Here is a 14,977-nt window from a genome sequence, read left to right as displayed (position 1 = left end):
CACATATATATGCATTTATATTTATTTCTCTATATCGTATGTCTAGTTTCATTCCTATATATACTTTAAGTGAATATTACACATTTCACTACTATAATTATAGGCTTTAGAGATAGTTTTTTTAATCCTTTTTAGCGTCAGTTTTGATAAAATTTATTACCGACGCTGATCCAAATAACGTTGTAGGATCAAACACAAACGACGCCATAAAAGAACCCTATGGCATCAATTATTATTAAATGACCGACGCCATAGTATACACTATAATGTCGGTTATTTAATAATAAGCGACGTCATATGTAATAAGAACCGACAGCATAGTTAAAAAATCGACACCATAGTGTGTAAAAATCAATTTATTTTTTAGTTTTAAAACCTATTATAAATTCACAAATTAAATTTATTTAAATTAAATAATTATTATTTAAATCAAATTAAATATTTATTATTTTAAATTAATTTCATGACTAGTCAATATACTTAAATTAATTTCATGGAAGCAATTAAAAAAATTACAATTATATTACACAAATATTTTAAAATTAGTCCAAGTATTAACAAGTTAATATATCTAATTAAACATATAAAAATTACAAATTAACATAAAAAAAATAAATTAGCGAAGAAAAATTCTTATACATTTCAACATCAATCGTCCAACTCTTCATGAACCAATACCAGCAATTGTTCTCTCCACTGTCGCTGTAATAGTAACAATACAATTTTCGCATCATACATCTTTTTTTTTCTCAAAATGTAAAAAAAAAATATTTACATTAGTATATATAACAAATAAGATAATTCATAATTAAAACTTACAGTTTTTTTATCGTTTAAATAATTAATGATTAGGGTTTACACGTGCGACGATATCACTTGTGTATTTTTCAATACATAAAAACCGCATTTTTAGTTTTTAGCTTGTTTTGGACAATTTGCTAGTGAAATTCTTAACCACGTCCCAATAAACGCATTTGATCCCCCTAAATCTCGTATGCTCTATTTTAAAAATTATATTAACATTTCAATTAATTAACATATATATAACTTAGTTAATTAATTAAAAGATTTGTTACATAAAGAGTAATTAAATTATTACCTTTTCAATTTGACATGCATTTGTTGGGGAATTTTGTGGCCCTCTATAAGGTCTAAATGGATAATTTTCTCTAGCGCAACGACCTCTAGCATCCAATTGGACACTAAAAAAATATATATACATGTATATATAAGATAGTGTAAATAATTTCAAGTTATAATAAAGAAAATAATTTTAAATTATCTCTTAACTATTATGTTTACCCGATATTCCAGGAAATAAAAAATATTTAGTGTTGGCTATTCATCAATGATAACCAATGAGTCAATCCTTCTAATGCAACATTAAAAGACTCTTCCTTCTCTAAATTATTATTACCGTGCACTGCGAGAAGCTCTAAGTCGTAAAACTTAAAAATTCATCTCAAATCATGTAACTCCTCCCAAATCACTATAAGAATAATAACTTACTAGCACGATACAACTTGGCATCACAATGGGTCGTGCCCAATTTCTTAATATTCTATACACATGTATAAAAACACATTTCTCAAGTCTTTTCTCAAATCTCTATCTTTACTTTTCTATCTTTATTATTATTAAAACAATAAAATTATATAACTATATATTATATCAAACATTGGGACTGCACGCGGCTCCCACATCTCTCAAATTTTTTTCTTTACCTTTTATTATATTTTTTAGGGTAAATAGTGGCATAAGAACCTGAAGTTTTAAGTTTATAAGCGGCATAAACCCAATGTTTATTTTTAGCGGCATAAGTACCCAATGTTTGTAAAACTGTAATTTTCTTCCAGTTTTGTCAGTACAGACTCTGTTTTGAATATATTAAAGGAACATTTGAAAGTAACTGATACTACATATTTTATGTCTAGACCCAATGATCAAGAATCTGAACCTTATATGTGGGCTGTTTAAGAAGATAATAGAGCTTGTACTGACAAAATTAGAGAAAATTTACGGTTTTACAAATATTAGGTACTTATGCCGCTAAAAATAAACATTAGGATTATGCCACTTACAAACTTAAAACTTTAAGTACTTAGCCACTATTTACCCTATTTTTTATTTAATTATTATATTTACATACATAAATATAAATGTATCACTCTCTTCATCCAACTCTTAAAGAACCCTAGCCGCCTCCATTATTCCTTCTTCTCCTTTCTATTTTTTTTTTTCTGGTTGAGCTCATCTCTCTTAAAATATTGAAGACATCACACCTCTTCGGTGTAATCTCTCTCAAGCAATTTAAGCAAATATGGGGTATACCTCGTTGTTATGGAACGACGCAATTCGACAAGAAACTCTTGGTGGTGATGGGTGTACAGCGAGACAATATCACAATGGTGGATCGGTGTTCAAGGCGTCTCCAATTTCATGGTGCATGGGCTTTCGAAGAGGCACAATAGGATACGATGGTGGTTCAAGGCTTTGACATAGTTCGTGCGTACTTCGACGGTAGTTCAAGGCATCTTCATAAATTATTGTTTTTTTTTCTTTTTGTAATAATATTTTTCATCTTTGTAATAGATATTTGTATATAGTTTTTTTTTTTAATTATTTGTATATAATTTATGTTTATAGATTCTAAATATTTATTGGATAGCATATAATTAATTTGTTGAATAAATAAATTTTTTATGTCAAATGTTCAAATTTATATAAATTATACATCATGTTATATAATTTTGTTTTAATAAATTCATTATATATTGTATAATGATATATATATATATTGTATAATGATATATATATATTGTATATTTATTTTGTTAGAATTAATATATATATTTATTTTTATGTATAATATATATTAATAGTCTTTCGAAAAATATATATTTTTTTATTTAAAAATTATTATGAGGCCCGATATTTAAATGTGGTGCCCATAAACTCTCTTTAGGCACGACAGAATAGGTACCACATATCGTGTCTAAAAGTATATTAGCAAGAAAAATGAAGTTTTTAGACACGAATTTTGTAGTGTCAAAAGACTTTTTTTCTTGTAGTGAATGTGCTTGCATTAAATTTTTAAATATTAATATTTTATAATAATTTTAGTAGAAATTGATATATAAGGTTAATTAGGTTAAAGAAGAGTATACATCATTCCGAAAAGCATTTCCTAGTTTCCGATGAAGTCACATAACGCCACCTGCTGCAAATCTTCTCCAGATATCGTGATCTGGGTACAAGGCATTGTTATTTAGTTATTCAACAAAAAAAAAACGAGTATATGTTTAGTTATTAAAGTTAACACAATGTGTTGCCCAATTAATTTCTATATTAAAATGAGATTAATATCGTGTTGTTTATTCATTGTTATTAAGTTGTTTAACCAAGAGAAAAATAAGTATATGTTTAGTTTTTTATGGGTATATATATTTTTGAGTTGGTATACAAGTGTTTTGCAGTTGTTTTTAAATTTATTTTATAAATTATTGGTATTTTTTCTTTTTTGGAGTTTGTTTTCATACTCATGTAATTTGCATATTAGAGTAAAGTTATTATACAGATGTTTATTTGTTGTTATTAAGTTATTTAACCAAGAAAGAAAGAATATACTATATACATATTTTTTTTTATTTGTATGTTATTTTTATTTATTTTTAAAGTTGACGCTATGTGTTGATGCCTAATTAATTTTTAGTTTAAAGTGAGTTGTTATTGAGTTGGTTATTCGTTGTTATTTAGTTGTTCAACTAAGAGAAAATTAGTATATGTTTATTTTTTACTGGTAAATATATTTTTAAATCGGTGTACATAGATTTTTTTAAAATTTTTTTAGAGTTTATGCAACCTGTGGAGTTATTTTGATTCCTATTTTATTTACATTTTATAGTGAAGTTGTTATAAAATTATTTGTTGGTTGTTATTTAGTTGTTCAATTAAGAAAAAAATAAAACTATATATATGTTTAGTTTTTTATGGTACATATATGAAGATTGTTGTTATGTTTTTTTTTATATATATTTATGATGGAAGAAATAAAGTTATATATGAAGATTGTTGTTTTATTTATATATATATATATACATATATTTTGTGGGTATTTATGATGAAAGAGAAAAATAAAATTATATAACCGTGTAGTTTTTTTTTAATGTTATATCTGTGATTTTTATTTGTTTAACTGAAATTGTTTGTTTGTTGTTTCTTTATTTCATTCAAATTGTTTACATTATTTGTTGATATCTAATTGATTTACATATATATAAGTAGTATTATTATGCAATTATTTTTTAGTTATTATTAAGTTGTTTGACCAATACAAAATTGAGTATATAATTATTTGTTTATGGGTACATATATATATATATTTTTGAGTTGTTTGCACAAGTATTTTGTAGTTACTTTTAATTTTTAAACTTATTTGGACTCGTTTGGTACGCCGTATTGTATTGTATTGTATTGTGTTGTGTTGTGTTGTGTTGTGTTGTGTTGTGTTGTGTTGTGTTGTGTTGTGTTGTGTTGTGTTGTGTTGTATTGTATTGTATTGTATTGTATTAGTATTATTTAATACAATACAATGTTTGGTATTAACTTGTATTAATAGATTGTGTAACGTTATAATATATTTTTAATACACTCGACCCCAACGAGTCTCGGGTCCCGGGTCCCAAGTTCGAGTCCCGAGTCCGAGTTCGGGGTCCAGTTCGGGTTGGGGTTTCGAGTTAGGGTCCAGGTCTGGGACTGGGTCCGAGTCCGAGTTTCGGGTTCGGGTTGGGATCCCGGGTTAGGGTCCGGGTCTAAGTCTGGGTCTGGGTCTGGGTCTGGGTCTGGGTCCCGAGTCTCGGGTCCTAGGTCCGCGTTCGAGTGCAGGTCCCGGGTCCGAGTCTAGGTTCGGGTCCCAAGTCGGGGTCCAGGTCCAAGTTTGAGTCTGGGTCTCGGTCTGGGTTCGAGTCCGGGTCCATGTCCCGGGTTTGGGTCCCGAGTCGGGGTCGAGGTCGGGGTCGGGGTTTGGGTCTGGGTCTGGGTCCCGGGTCGGGGTCTGGGTCCCAGGTTCGGGTCCGGATCCAGGTCAGGTCCGTGTCGGGGTCTGGGTCCAAGTCCGGGTCTTGGTCCGAGTCCAAGTCAGGGTCCCGGGTGTTGGAAATTATTTTACCAGGATCTTAGATCTACTCACAAGTATGTTTATTAACATCCTAAATAAGAACTTTCTAAAACGATGAAATAAACACATATAAAGTTTAGGAAACCTTACATTGGGTGCAGCGGAATTATAATGACTCCTTCCGTTCAGATCTCTAACCCTTGATTCCTTTCTGTAGCAGAGTATTATCAAGATCTGAACCTGGATCTTCTTCTCTGAATCCTTGATGCTGAATCTCCTTTGCTGTTGATCTTTCTTCACAATCTTCCTCACTATGATTGAGGTATTGCTTGATGTGTGTGGGCACTACTCTAATCACTAAGAGAGGTTCGAAATTTTGAGGAAGAAAAGAGAGAGAGAGTGGCGGCTAGAGAAGAGAGTGGAGGCTCAGGTTTTTCTGATTCAGAAAGTGTGTAATTTTCCTGAAGCCTTCACTATCTATTTATAGCATTCCACTAGGGTTTGATTTGAATTATATGGCATTAAAATAATGAAAAAATCATTTAAAAAAGATAACACAAGTGGCCGGCCCTATGAAAGGTGGACTGGGCCTTGATTTTTGCAATTTTGCAATTTTACCACTTTTGTATCTGATTTTCTCAAAAATGCCAATTTCCTAATTCAATCATTTAAATGCCAATTCTAACTATTTAATAACTATAAATAATTATTAAATAATATTGTCATTTATCATATTTATTAATTGAACCATACAAAGTATCATAATTAACAAATATGCCCCTATAAACTCTTTCTTTACAATTTCGCCCTTACTTAGTGAAAATTTCACAAGTAGACATAGTCTAATTTGTGAATTATAATTGATTAATCAAAACCAATTACATGAGTCTTACAAGCAATATTATCTCAACTAGTGGGGGGACCATGGGTCTATATAACCGAGCTTCCAATAAGTAGATCAAGAATTTAACACTAAAATTCACTAACTTATTAATTCTTCGTTGAATCCACGCATAGAACTTAGAATTGCACTCTCAGTATATAGAATGCTCTATATGTTCCACCATATAGACACATCATTAGTTATCCATTGTTATAATCCTAATGTGATCAATGATCCTCTATATGAATGATCTACCCGTAAAGGGATTAAATTACCGTTACACCCTACAATGTATTTATTCCTTAAAACACTTGACCCCGTATAAATGATATTTCAGCTAATGTGAAATGAGTACTCCACCATTTATGTTCGTTTGGTCAAGCTCGAAGGAGATCATCCTTTGCTTACTATTCGCCAGATAGAAGCTATAGATTCCATGTTTATGCTAGCGCTCCCACTCAATTGCACTACCGTGTTCCCAAAATGTACGTATCACCCTGACCTAAAAGTAGGCTTAACTAACAAATCAAAGAACACGAATAGCCTTTCAAGATTGAGCCTAATCATATCAGGATTAAGATCATTTGATCTAGGATCAACTAGGCGATATTGACTTGAATAGATATTACGGTAAGTTTAATAAATCTAAGTCAAAGTTCAATATCGGTCCCTTCCGATGCATACTCCATGCATCCAACTCGAGCTTTACTTTAACCAATGTTGGAAAGATCATAGTATTTCTCCAAATACAAGTAAACTCTTGTTGTAGATTATCATATCGGTAAAACCCCGTGTCCGATAAATCTAGGAAACTTTATTCACATAGTCATGTTTACTTTCCAATGTGTTGACGGCACAATAAAACGGGATCAAGTATGTGAAAAGGGTTTGAGATGAATTTATACATTATGTACATATAATCATGAAATAAATCATGTGAACCATGCAACATTAAATGTTATTTCGATCTATATTAATAAGTAAATCGATTATATTGAAATGAGTTTTATTTAGGGCATAAAACCCAACAAACTCCCACTTGCACTAATATAAAACAAAAAATGCGTTTCAAATAATCTCAACACCTTGATATACAAATCAAGTGTAGTAGTAGTAAACTCCTCGTAATAGGATCTGAAAGGTTGAATTAACCACAACCTTTTCTCCACCATTACTCTTCCTTTAATCACAAAATCATTGATAATGTGAAATTCCTCTCTATATGTCTACTCTCTTGGGATACTGGATTCTATACCTTTGGCAACTACTTTTGGTTAATCAGGATATTAACACTAGTAGTTTAAGGCAATTTGGAATGGTGCCAAAGATGTATAGAACTTTCCTTAGACTGAATAAGTAACTTTCGTGCAGCTTTAACATTCAGTCTCTCTCTGGTAGACCTAGAGACTTCAGATAGGTTTTTACACTTCTCCAAAATCACTATTCCACCCCCAGAGTAATCACCATCTTATCAGAAAGATTTACTAGCACATAGGCAAATTTCGAAATCTGATATGGTGTAGTCTAAGAGTTTTAAACACACCCTTATAGACTAACATATAGTTCCTCTTCTTAATCTTAAAATTTACTTGATTGTCTTCCAATGTTCTTCTCCTGGATTAATCTGATACCTACTCATTACTCCCACTCAACAGCAGATGTCTGGTCTAAGGCATACAAAAGCATATCTAAGACCTCTCACTGTTGATATAAGAAATTCTTTCATGGCTTTATCTTTTCTGGAATAGTTAAGACTTTTCCTTAGATAAATAAAATCTATACCTAAGAAGTTGTGAAGCTTCTATAGATTGCCATTAGAAAGAAAATGCTTCAGCATCTTACTAAAGTAAGTTGCTTGCATTAGAGTAAGTAATTACCAGGTATACCACAAGCCATAGGTTTAGATAAACTCAAACCTATAATGCTAGGAACAGGAAGTTTGTTAAGTCCATAGAATAGACTTATTAACTAAAATTTCCTTTTATGTCCTTGTAATAGAAAACTTTAGGTTACTCCATATGAATGGATTAAACCATAGTTCTATTGGCTTTCTTCTTAGTTTCTTATCTTGACAATCCATTACTTGTTTAAACTCACAATGGATTTTAATCACTAGTGTCTCCCAAGTCATAAGAAGGTGAGTTTCTAGAAACTCTCCCACTACGACAAGGTACCGTGAATTATGTCGAAGAAAACTAAATGGTTTAAACCTCTTTGGTTGTGACAAGACAACAGAGGCAGTGGGATCATCATATGTCAAATAAGATGATAGAACACTTTTGGAATCAAGAATTAAATATCTCCTTTATTTGCTACTTGTTTTCAGACTTAGTCATTATCTTAGAAAAGTAGTATTTGTTTGAACAAACACTTTCTTATCTACTGACAATGGGATGGTCCACCCCTAATCACTTAGAATAGCTAACAAAACATGGTTAACAGTTCTAGCTTTTCTTAAGATTTTGATTAGGTCATCCATGAATCTAGTAATGATTTACATTAAGTATACAACCATTACGTCATTCTGAAATTGTATTACCATAGAAGGAATTAGGCAACGACTAGTAACTAATCATCAACATGCAACTCGAAATTTCTGGGGAGGTAAGTTTGGATATAATTCAAAAATCAATTTAATGATCTTTGAACTGCATATCTACTAACTATTTCTCCACCCCTATCAGTTCGCAAGATCTTAAACCACTTACCTTAATGGTTTTAACCATTGCTAGAAATTAATGAAATTTTTCAAACATTTCAAATTTCTTTGCTAAAAGGTATAATCTAGAGTTATCGTTTTAAGAATACAACGAAAAACTCATATCCACCCCTGAATGTGCATCCATCTGCGAATGAGATGAACTTACTTTCAGTGGATATAGGCATATTAACTCTTTGCAGAGATTGATCTTGTCAAATCCACTATGAACAAGATACAAGTGCCATAGATTAAAAAAATGTGGTAGTGTCTATGATGACATAGGTTTAGTTACATCAAAGAGTTCTTAGAATACTGCAAGTGGATCCTGGTCACAGAATACCTAACTCATATTCCATACAGTTTTAATCCATTAATAGAAGATGGATATTAAACACTTGAGAAAGTGTAACTGTATTGTATTCTGGAATTAGAAATATAAGAAAATTTCTGTTTGGATTCTAAAATTAAAGTCAAAGACTTAAATTCAACCAAATATAATGAGTAATTCTATCTTGGACCACCACTACTGATACAAACTCTAAGTCAGATTTGCCCGTACAAGTAGGAGATTTCTAAGATTGAGGATTTTTATCAATTGGGAATAGAATTTCGGGATTATAATCATATGCGTCATTTAATTTCTTAAGAGAAAATATAATGACATGAAATGATTTATAGACCATTCATCCAATGATATATTATGGAGCTAATTCGAAATGAATAAGCTAAGAGGAATTAGGATAATTTCGTTTAAAATAAGAATCCAACGATGCTTCGATTAGCGAAAGTCAAAGTAATCTTATTTATATAATCTTCTTGTTTCATATCGTAAAAATACTAGTCTAAGGTGTCATCAATTGATGAACAGCTAGATGTCGCATATACAATATTTATCTTTCGAGATCTAACACTATTATGTATGTCTAATGGTGAAAATCCACTAGGGATTTATCTCATTAGATAAACAAGCCAAGTTAGACCAACAATGAAGATTCGAAATTAAACTACAACTTAATAACAGAAAATAACATGGTTCAATATAAATTCATACACAATTCAGAAATTATAAACATATAGTAAGTAGGAATGACAAGTGAAAATACTAAAACTTACAATCCTAAATAATTTCCAAGGTTTTCAACAAACTGATATCAGTGTCCCGTTTAGGCGAGAGTCAAAGCTACCATTCATTGAATAGAGTTGTCAGCTCGTCTAAAATGTTAAACATTCTAGCAACCTTTTATTCGATCAAGATTGGAATTCAGCGTTGTCCCGTTTAGGCGAGAGTCAAGGCAATTCTATCTTATGAGCTTCCACCATTGTTTCATAATTTGCAAGTCAAGTATGGTCGCCACCATTAGGGTGATCCATACCATACAAAACACTTACAAACTACTTATCATGCGAGGTTAAACGGTGCGAAATTGCTAATGAACGTTCCTCCATTAGGGAGGATTACTCACTAAAACAAACGCGGTGTAAAACCCACAATGGAGATCGAATGTCTCTTGATAATAAAGCTCATTATTTAAAAAGAGTTGTATTTTCTTTTATTCTCTTTATTTATTCTATTTATTTTAAATATATATTTATTTATTTAAAATTTCCAATTTAGAATGAAAAATTCTAAATATAAATTTTAATTTAATATTTATAAATTTTACTTAGATGGATATGAAAATAACATGAATTATTTCCATCTTAGTAATAATTTCCAATAAATATTTAGAAAAAAATATTTAAGTTGTTACAAAATTAATTTAAATTAATTTACAACTCAAATTTAATTTTCTATAAATATATATTGCATTTCGAAAAATTAAAGTATATAAGAATACAATTTTCGAAAAATGCATATTAAAATAAAAAATAAATCCTGGAAAAATTATTCTAATTTAATGTTGGCCCAAAATTAATTAATAAAATTAATTTACAACAAAAAATATAATTTTCCTATTTAATTAAATATATAAGAAAAATTACAAATATTTAAGTATGATGATGAAAATCAACTTAAATATTAATTTTCTATTTAATTAAATATACTAGAAAAATACTTCAAGCAAAAATATCACCTATCTAGATTTTCCTTTGACTAATTAATTCTATTTCTAATAATATACTTTAATTCAATTTATTTTAAATTAATCAATAAATGAAAAAATCATTGATTTAAGTTGATCCAAGAATTAATTAAAATAATTAATTTACAACTTAATCTATTTTTCAAGATAAAATTCGAAATTCTAGCATTTAAGAAATACAATTTCGAAAATTGATTAATAAAATAAAGAAAAAATATATTTTGAAAATTATTTAAATTTAGTTGAAAAAAATAAATTTCAACTAAAAATAATTTTCTATTTAATTAAATGTCATGAAAAAGAAATATTTAAGTATGATGATAAAAATCAACTTAGATATTTAATTTTCAAATTAATTAAATGTATTAAATTCAAGAAATAAATAATTAAGTGTAGAGAAGGCTTAATTATTAATCTCTAGTTTAATACTAGGAAAAAATATATTTAAAATAAATTGTACCAAAATTAATTAATAAATAATTAATTTCACAATTTATAATATTTTCCTATTTAATATTAGAAATAATAAGTAGTCTAGAAATAACTATCTAGAAAATATCTTATTTGACTAAGTATCTTTTCCACAAAATTTGAAAAAATATCTAATTTAAGTTGTACTAGAAAAATCTAGAACTTAAATATTTTCAAATTTAAATTTAATTAAATATCAAAAATTAAGTTGTAACCACTTAATTTGAAAATATTCCATTTTAAGTTAATATTTGAAAAGATATTAACTTAAAAAAATATCTAAAGAATCTTAATAACCAATGCCTAAAATTCCTCAACTTAATTTTGAAATTTTGAATTCAAAAGAAATTCAAATTTAAGTTGGTTAGTTGAAGATAACTAAATATCAACTTAAATAGGAATATTTAATGAAAAATTTAAATTAAGTTCCAGAAAGAATCTAGATGGTTATAATTCTATATTTAATTAAATACAAGAAAATACATATAGTTTAGCTTAGAATATAAAATTCCTTAAACTATATTTTTCTTAAATTAATTTCAAAATAAATGAAATTAATTATGTTGCTAATCAATTTTATTAGGTTAAACTAGTTTAATTAACCTAGTACAGTCATTCAAATCAGGCAAATGGGCCTTCACAATTGGGGTGGTTTGTGTGAGGGGTCTTGGGTTCAGTATGTCGTACCCACTTCTATGGCTCCCAACTCTCACACAAGGCCCAAAAGAGAGGAATTTAACCTTAATAAGAACAACTGTTATTAATTGAATAAGCCCAAAACTAAATGGGCCTAAATAAAATCTATCAATGACTATGACATTTTATTTAGCAACATTAACCTATATGCATCTATAATAAAATTAAACACATAGGCTCACACAGGCACACTTTGGATGGGTCCTATCATGTTGCTAGGTCATACACAGATGAAAGAAGATTGTAAAATTTACCTGTTACAAATTATTAACTTGACCAAGGGAGCCATCAGATCATTAGATCTGGCAAAAAGTAACCATGGCTATTTGCAATCAAGTAATAATAGGTTTTAAAAAACTTACACATAAGCTAAAACACATACTCCTGCAACAAGGTTAGTTGGATAGTTGGATGTAGGATTTATTTAATTTTAAATTAAATATTTAATTTCGAAAATAATTAATTAAATAAAAAAATAATTATTGAAAAAATAATTATTAAATATTTATTAAATTTTTCGAAAAATTTAAAAAAAATTTTGAAAAATTCGAAAATTTTTAAAAAAAATTTAAATTTAAAATTAAACCTACAATTTTTGAAAAATTAGGTTTCAACCAACCTAAATATCATTTCAAAAAAAAATTGCTAACTACTTTTAAATTTTAAATGTTATTTTATAAATAAAAATTAAATAAAAAATTAGAAAAGATAAATAAATATCTTTTTCAAATTTTAAATGTAATTTAAATAAATAAAATAACAAAATTTAAAAAAAATTAGCAAAATATCTTATATCATTTAAAAATTACATGATTATTAATATCTTATTTTTAAATTTAAAATAAGATAAGATATAATCAAATTTTAAAATAAGATAGATTTTTAAGCAAAAAGATAAATACTAATTCTATTCGAATTCAAATTACACTAATATCTTGAATTAATTTAAAAAAAAAATTAAATTAATTCAAAATGATAATTAGAATTGAATTAGGAATAGTAATAGTATATATACAAAACCATACAAAAAATTGGAAGTTAATTCCATGAAAAAGTATGAAAAATTGAAGAAAAAGGAAAAAATCCGAAACTGTACGGACAGTTCTGCGATCGCAGGAAACTATCAAGACAAATTTCCGATTTTGTCAAATCTTCAAAAAATCATAACTAATTCAAATAAAATCCAAATTGAGTTCTGTAAAAGGCTAACTTGCTTAATTTTTTCCATACTATCCAATAAAAATAATTCCAGAATCGAAATCACAATTATTTTTCACGAAAATTTCACAAACATCAATCAATCATCAAATAACACTCAATACAACATGATACCATCCAAAGAACATACAAACAATCGTTTTAAAGTCCAAATTACATGTAAGTAAATCAATTACCATGGCTCTGAGGCCAGTTGTTGGAAATTATTTTACCAGGATCTTAGATCTACTCACAAGTATGTTTATTAACATCCTAAATAAGAACTTTCTAAAACGATGAAATAAACACATATAAAGTTTAGGAAACCTTACATTGGGTGCAGCGGAATTATAATGACTCCTTCCGTTCAGATCTCTAACCCTTGATTCCTTTCTGTAGCAGAGTATTATCAAGATCTGAACCTGGATCTTCTTCTCTGAATCCTTGATGCTGAATCTCCTTTGCTGTTGATCTTTCTTCACAATCTTCCTCACTATGATTGAGGTATTGCTTGATGTGTGTGGGCACTACTCTAATCACTAAGAGAGGTTCGAAATTTTGAGGAAGAAAAGAGAGAGAGAGTGGCGGCTAGAGAAGAGAGTGGAGGCTCAGGTTTTTCTGATTCAGAAAGTGTGTAATTTTCCTGAAGCCTTCACTATCTATTTATAGCATTCCACTAGGGTTTGATTTGAATTATATGGCATTAAAATAATGAAAAAATCATTTAAAAAAGATAACACAAGTGGCCGGCCCTATGAAAGGTGGACTGGGCCTTGATTTTTGCAATTTTGCAATTTTACCACTTTTGTATCTGATTTTCTCAAAAATGCCAATTTCCTAATTCAATCATTTAAATGCCAATTCTAACTATTTAATAACTATAAATAATTATTAAATAATATTGTCATTTATCATATTTATTAATTGAACCATACAAAGTATCATAATTAACAAATATGCCCCTATAAACTCTTTCTTTACAATTTCGCCCTTACTTAGTGAAAATTTCACAAGTAGACATAGTCTAATTTGTGAATTATAATTGATTAATCAAAACCAATTACATGAGTCTTACAAGCAATATTATCTCAACTAGTGGGGGGACCATGGGTCTATATAACCGAGCTTCCAATAAGTAGATCAAGAATTTAACACTAAAATTCACTAACTTATTAATTCTTCGTTGAATCCACGCATAGAACTTAGAATTGCACTCTCAGTATATAGAATGCTCTATATGTTCCACCATATAGACACATCATTAGTTATCCATTGTTATAATCCTAATGTGATCAATGATCCTCTATATGAATGATCTACACTGTAAAGGGATTAAATTACCGTTACACCCTACAATGTATTTATTCCTTAAAACACTTGACCCCGTATAAATGATATTTCAGCTAATGTGAAATGAGTACTCCACCATTTATGTTCGTTTGGTCAAGCTCGAAGGAGATCATCCTTTGCTTACTATTCGCCAGATAGAAGCTATAGATTCCATGTTTATGCTAGCGCTCCCACTCAATTGCACTACCGTGTTCCCAAAATGTACGTATCACCCTGACCTAAAAGTAGGCTTAACTAACAAATCAAAGAACACGAATAGCCTTTCAAGATTGAGCCTAATCATATCAGGATTAAGATCATTTGATCTAGGATCAACTAGGCGATATTGACTTGAATAGATATTACGGTAAGTTTAATAAATCTAAGTCAAAGTTCAATATCGGTCCCTTCCGATGCATACTCCATGCATCCAACCTGAGCTTTACTTTAACCAATGTTCTGGAAAGATCATAGTATTTCTCCAAATACAAGTAAACTCT

Source organism: Cannabis sativa, chromosome X (genome assembly GCF_029168945.1).
Source record: "Cannabis sativa cultivar Pink pepper isolate KNU-18-1 chromosome X, ASM2916894v1, whole genome shotgun sequence".
NCBI classification, from domain to species: Eukaryota; Viridiplantae; Streptophyta; class Magnoliopsida; order Rosales; family Cannabaceae; genus Cannabis; species Cannabis sativa.
This window is presented reverse-complemented; position numbering follows the sequence as displayed.